Raw genomic sequence first — 7504 nt, forward strand, 5'->3', positions numbered from 1 at the left:
ATTTAAGTCTTTGATCCATTTTGAGTTTATTTTTGTGTATGGTGAAAGAAAGTGGTCCCATTTCATTCTTTTGCATGTAGCTGTCCAGTTTTCCCAACACCATTTGTTAAAGAGATTGTCTTTTTCCCACGGCATCTTCTTGCCTCCTTTGTAATAGATTAACTGACCATAAAAGTATGGGTTTATTTCTGGGCTCTCTACTCTGTTCCATTGATCCATGTGTCTATTTTTGTGCCGGTCCATACTGTTTTGATTACTACAGATTTGTAGTATATCTTGAAATCTGGGATTGTGATACCTCTAGCTTTGTTTTTCTTTATCAAGATTGCTTTGGCTGTTCAGGGTCTTAAATGTACCATTTGATGAGTTTTGACAAATGTATACACCTATGAAACACAAACCTCGATCAAGATACCCAGGACATCACCATTATGCCCAAATGTTGCTTCATGACTCTTTCCATCAAACCCTGCCTCTAATACCTGCACCCGTCCCAAAGGCAACCACTGTTTTCAATTTTTTAAGATTTTATTTATTTATTTGACAGGGAGAGACAGCCAGAGAGAGAACACAAGCAGGGTAAGTGGGAGAGAGAGAAGCAGGCTTCCCGCCGAGCAGGGAGCCCGATGCGGGGCTCGATCCCAGGACCCTAGGATCATGACCTGAGCCGAAGGCAGACGCTTAACGACTGAGCCACCCAGGCGCCCCTGTTTTCAATTTTTTAAATCATAGTTTACTTGCACCAATTCCAGAACTTCACATCAATGGAATCATACAACATGTACTCTTTGGGTAAGAATTCTTCCACACAGCAAAATGTTTTTAAGATTACTCCCTGCTGTTTCAAGTATGAGCAGGTTTTCTTCTCCCTTTTATTGCTGAGCTGTATCCCATGGCATGAATATACCATAGGTGTTTACTGATTCTCCTGTTGATAGACACCTGGGCCATGTCCAGCTGCCTTTTCTGAACAAAGCTGCCATGAATTTCAGTTGTTTTATTTTGCTTTTATTATAAAGAATAGGGGGGCGCCTAGGTGGCTCAGTCGTTGAGCGTCTGCCTTCGGCTCAGGTCGTGGTCCCAGGGTCCTGGGATCGAGCCCCACATCGGGCTCCCTGCTCGGCAGGAGGCCTGCTTCTCCCTCCCCCACTCCCCCTGCTTGTGTTCCCTCTCTCGCTGTGTCTCTCTCTGCCAAATAAATAAATAAAATCTTAAAAAAAAAAAAAAAGAATAGGGCTATACACTTCCATTCTTTAAGTTGTAATTCCTTTTTAATGACTTATATATTTAGTCATGCCCTTTGTTTGATAATTTATTATAATTTCAAACTTTTTAAAAACATTTTTAAGAACTTTTTTAAATGGGAGAGGGAGAAGCAGGCTTCCGCCAAGCAGGGAGCCCAATCAGGGCTCGATCCCAGGACCCTGGGACCGTGACCTGAGCCAAAGGCAGACGCTTAACGACTGAGCCACCCAGGTGCCCCAGATTTTAAATTTATGTGCAAGTTCTAGGCAATCACTAGGTTCATAGCTGAGGGCTTATTATGAAGTTCTGAAATTGAGTAAAATATCAAGAAGGCAAAAATACATTTTTTTCTAAGTTCATTTCCCCTAAGATAATAGTGAAATATATTTCAGAGCTTAGGTTAAAACACTGCTTTTGGATCAACCCATGTGTGAGCAAGACAATATTTTTCTAAGCCTGGCCCTTTCTCTATCTTGGCAGGATTTGAAGAGCTCTAATTAACTGGAGCATTCCAAACTGTATAGAGATTATAGTTTTGGAAGGATAGAACCAAAAGCCTTCTATCAAAGGGCCTATTCAGAAAGTAGGAAGAAAATGAAATGGTTGCTAGTCTGCTGTATATTAGGGTATGATCAGAGAGAAATGTGGCACTTGTTGTTGGGAAGCCAACAAATCCAGAATCCAGGGAGCAGGGTACCCACGTGGGAACTCTTAGTAATCCAGTAGCGTATTAGGGAAAAATCCAGTTTTTCTTGTGCATCTCCTTTACTCACACTACTACCACACTCCCAACACTTCTGACATCAGACATGTGCCAGTTTTCCCCACCAAATTATTGTCTGCAACACCAGCTAGGTGGCTTATGATTTAGTTCTGACACTATATACCTGAAGATAGTGTCAGATCCCACAGGTTAAGGGCTCAGTTCCACAAGAGTGCTCCCCCCCACCACTTCAGATGCCCATCCCAAGTAGTAGATCCTCAGGTTACCCACAATTTCTATCTGACTTGGCTACAAATCAGAGTTTCCCCATGATCCTCTCCTCAGGTTCAATTAGTTTACTAGTGTGGCTCACAGAACTCAGGGAAACATACCTACCAGTTTATGAAAAGAGATGATAAAGGATACAGATGAAAAGCCAGATGAAAAGATACGTAAGCCGAGGAAATAATAATGCCCCCCCCCGCACTGAGGCAGTTGACATGTAACACAACACTGATTCTCCTCAGAACCCAACCCCACCTCCACTCTTTGCTTCCAGACCTCTAACTAGACTCAAGTCCCAGCAGGCCCCTAAACGTGAGGTACAGAGTATGACCCATGAGGAGGTGTACTGCACTCCAAAAGAACTATTTGAGTTTTCTAATTTATACAAGCAGAAATCTGGGGAATATGTGTTGGAATGGATATTAAGAGTATGAGATAAGAGTGGAAGGAACATAAAGTTGGATCAGGATAAATTTATCGATACGGACTCACGGAGCAGAAATTCTGCCCTTAATCTTGTAGTTCAAGTAGTTAAAAAAAAAAAAAAAGGCTCTAATTGTTTGTTTGTTTAGTTGGCTGAAACATGGACCAAAAGATGGCCCATCATGACTGAACTGGAAATGTTTGACCTCCCTTACTTTAATGCAGAGTAAGGGATTCCAGAGGCTTAAGGAGATGGAATGCTAGAGTAAATTGGTCATTTAAAAACCTACTCCCCCAGAGTGAGAGGGCCCAGATGACATAACTTTCACCAACACTGAGAAATTAATTCACAGGGGAGCCCTAGCATCCTTGAAGTGCTCTGTGGTCACTCTTCTCTGTAGGCCAGACCTTACAGTGAGAACTGCAAGCCACTCAATTGAGAAACCTAAATGCAGTGGGAGTAATTGGATCCCAGGGTGGCAGGAGCCTTGTGACAGCATTCACCATCAAAAGCAGGTGCATATGGTTACTGTAATGGACGAGTCAAAGCAGCAATCAAAATAGTGACTTATGCAGACCCACGGCATTACCTAGTTTATCATGGGAGTCCTAGCAGTGAGACAAACAGGAAGCCTACTAAATTCTTACTTGACCTGGATAAGCAGAAAAGTTTAAGATCACGGTAAGAAAAACCTAACTTTGAATAATGAAAACAGAGAGTCATGGACCCTCAATCAATTCTTGGAATTGAGATAGTTTAGAGACCAAGAACCCTTTGAATGAAGGTCCTTGAGGAAGGACTATGGTACACTACCAAAAATTCATACTGCTAATCTTTTTCCCAGCCTTCCTCAAAGAGACCTACAGCCTTTTACCAGCATAACTGTACATTGAAGATAATGAAATAATCTGATCTTTTAGAGACTACTGGATACTGGCTCCAAACTGACACTAATTCCAGGGGTCCTGGAACGTCACTGTGGCCCTGCAGTCAGAGTATAGGCTTATGGAAGTCAGGTGATCAATGGAGTTTTAGCTCAGGTCCATTTCACAGTGGTCCAGTGGGTCTCTGAACCCATTCTGTGGTTATTTCCCCATTTCCAGAATTTATAATTGGAGTAGACATACTTAGAACTAGAAGAATCCCCACCTTGGTTTCCTAAATTGTGGAGTAAGGGCTACTATAATGGGAAAGGCCAAGTGAAAGTCATCAGAACAGCCTCTACCGAGAAAAATAGTATATCGAATGCAATACTGCATCCTTGAAGAGAATAGACTAGTGAGTGCCACCATCAAGGACTTGAAAGATGCAAGACTGGTGATTGTCACACATCCCTATTCAATTTTCCTGTTTGGATGGTGCAGAGAATAGATGATTCTTGGAGAATGACAGTGGATAATGATAAGCTTAACCAGCTGGTGACTCCAACTGCTGTTGCTGCCCTATCTTCTCATGCTCTCAGACATTGGCATTCCTTGTTCTTGGACTTTGGACTCAGACTTAGGCCATCAGCTCCCCAGTTCCTCAGGCCTTCAGACCCAAACTAAATTATACGACCAGCCTTCCTGGTACTCCAGTTTGCAGAGAGTAGATCATGGGTCTTCTCAGCCTCCATAATCACGTAACTCAATTCCTATAATACATCTCTTATAATTACATGTCTCTATATTTTTATCACTGTCTCTAAATCTAAATCCTACTGGTACTGTTTCCCTGGAGAACCCTCACTAATAAGTTTAATAATTATACATTTGGAAATCTACACAAAGAAAATTATCCCAAACACAGGGAACCAGTATGAAGATATTCATTATAGTATCTATATAGCTGTACCACAAGGAAATTTTGGAAGCTTGACTATAAGCCTAATTGTAGGATTGTGTTCTAAAGATATCAACACATAAATACAACAAACTAAACTAAACTAAAACTTTAGACCACAAACTAAAACTTTAGACCAAAAATGAGATACTTATATTCTATGAATTGTTAAACTTAAATTCAGGAATGATATTCCCAACTTGTCTCAATTTAAAAATCAACATTTATGCAATTTCACCATAGGCTTTTTACTAAAATACATTAGCAAACAGTCCTCTCTATCTTCTGTCATATTTGCTAACGCATCTGGTTCTCTAGGGAAATAGATGTGTTCAAAAGAAAATAGTCAGGTCTTTCAGAACCAGACTGATTATAATGAAAGACAAAATGTCAGAACATAAATTACCCAAAGATATGTGTGGGATATGCATGGGAAACTTTTAGTTTTGCAGCAGAAAATTATGTATTTACTCACTTATTTCAGAGTAAATCCTAAATTTTCCTAAATAATTAAGTAGATTAAAGTAAAAGAGACATTAAAAGAGCAGAAAATTTCTCCACTCAATTTATTCTGTGTTTATAAATCTGCTTAGCCAAATTAGTCCATTTTGCTTAAATTGGAACTCAAACATCTGTGAAATGACTTTGGAGTGCCTCGTATTGTCAAACCTGAGGTGTAACTCACTCTGACTCAATTAAGGCAGCCTGAGCAAATGGAAAGAGGACAGCCCCAGGAATCAGCACACTGTGTTCTTGTTCCTGCCTCCAACTGAGTATGTGACCTTGAGTGAATCTGTCCACTCGGGGCCTCAGCTTCCACATGTGTAAAATATAGCTTGAATTGGATTGAATGTTTCTTAAGGTTCCTTCCAATTCTGAAATCCTCTAAAGTTGCTGTAAGCTTTGTGCCATGTTGACCCTACTCTACTTTCCTATAACATCAGTTCACTCTATGCCTTCCAGAAGTGTTGCCAAGGGGTGCAAGGTTGTGTTATTGTGGAAGGAGGCATAATCAAGAGAATTACTGCTCCATCCCCCAGAAAGGAGGAGTGAGAGATTCTAAGAAAAGTGTTAAAGAGGAAGGAGCACTATGCCCTTCAGACCAGGGGTCAGTAGGCCTTATTCCTGCTTCTCTGAAACACACTCGCCCTTGTGTCTGGGCCCTTGCTTCTCTGAGAACAAGTTGAGTGCAGATAGTACCATGCCTTGCTTGGACAAATGCTTCCGAAGCATTTGCCTGATGAATCAACCTAGAGACAAAACATGTCTTCCGTTGGAGCCTGCAAATCGGCTCCCAATACTCCCCAGAGGGCCCTCTAGTCTTGACAGAGGAGACTTTCCCAGTGCCAATCATCTGGCATGGATTTGGGGCCCATGGTGCCTAACCATGTGTAAGGATGGGGGGATTCAGGAGAATAAGACAGGAATCTTACCTTCCAGAAATCATTCTCACCAAAGAAGTAATGAAAAAGAGAAGGCACTGAGAGTGAAAGCTGATCAGAGGGATAAGGGGTTGAAGGCTGGAGCAGCTCAGATGTGTAGGCCACTAAGGTCCAGAGCATTTTAAGGCTCCCCAGTGAAGGCAGTCTGGAGCAGACCTGGGGTGGGATGATTTGGAGTAGGCAGAAAATAGGAAGCCAGGTATTCCTGTGGTAAGTCTTAATGGCCCTTCATCTCCTGTAGGCCCAGAAAATTGCCCACTCCCTCTCTCATAACTCAAAATGCTAGACTTCAAACCCCAGAGAAATAAACCTTCTGTCCCACCAGCCACCTACAAATGTCTCTTCTGAAGAACAGGAGATACTTTCAAAGTTATTCAAAGAAAATGAGCTGAATAGGATGGCCCAAAATGCAGTGTGATGGAGCAGGTTGGTCACTCCAAGAAGTGAACAAGTTCCATACAGGACATCAAAGAACGGCTCAGATTATGTTCCACAATGATTAAAATTACTTTTGGCTCAAAGGCAAAAGTCATATGACTCTCCTCTTGGGTGCTCTGGGAGCCACTGCTGTAAGGCTTATCTTGATTGTCCTTCATTGTCATCGTCCAAGAATCAGGGTTCCCAAAGCAAGGTTTCTGGGTAACCGAAGTTAATCTTTCAAGTTCTAGCAGTTTTTTTGTGTGTTAGAAACTTAGCCAAATTGGGACACCTGGTTGGCTCAGTAGGTTAAGCATCTGCCTTTGGCTCAGGTCATGATCCCAGGGTCCTCAGATGGAGCCCTGTGTTGGGCTCCCCACTGAGCGGAGTCTGCCTCTCCCTCTGCCCCTCTCCCTCCTTGTGCTCTCTTTCTCTCTCTCAAATAAACAAATGATAAATTTAAAAATCTTTTTAAAAAAAAGAAACTTAGCCAAATCACCCAATACATTTACACATTCCCCCTATACTCTTAAAAAAGAATGTTCTTAATTAAAATAACTAGTCTTCAATGAGCATGTTCAGTTTCATCTTCTGTTTATTTTGCTTATAAGTTACTGTTTTTAGAAACACAATTTAAGAATCTTTATCAAAATCATTTGCAGGGGTGTCTGGGTGGCTCAGTTGTTGGGCGTCTGCCTTTGGCTCAGGTCATGATCCCAGGGTCCTGGGATTGAGCCCTGCATCAGGCTCCCTGCTCAGCAGAAAGCCTGCTTCTCCCTCTCCCACTCCCCGTTTGTGTTCCCTCTCTCGCTGTCTCTCTCTCTCTCTGTCAAATAAATAAATAAATAAATAAATAAATAAATAAATAAAAATCTTTTAAAAAAAATCAGGATGCCTGGGTGGCTCAGTCGTTAAGCGTCTGCCTTCGGCTCAGGTCATGATCCCAGGGTCCTGGGATTGAGTTCCACATCGGGCTCCCTGCTCGGCAGGAAGCCTGCTTCTCGCTCTCCCACTCCCCCTGCTTGTGTTCCTGCTCTCGCTATCTCTCTCTGTGTCAAATAAATAAATAAAATCTTTTAAAAATAAAATAAAAATAAAAAATCATTTGCAAAGCAAGAGTAAGAAGGCTTCAAATTGGTACTTAAGTGACTCTGACTGATACGAACT

The sequence above is a fragment of the Leptonychotes weddellii genome, chromosome 11 (assembly GCF_054177405.1).
Source record: "Leptonychotes weddellii isolate Sample4059 chromosome 11, ASM5417740v2, whole genome shotgun sequence".
NCBI classification, from domain to species: domain Eukaryota; kingdom Metazoa; phylum Chordata; class Mammalia; order Carnivora; family Phocidae; genus Leptonychotes; species Leptonychotes weddellii.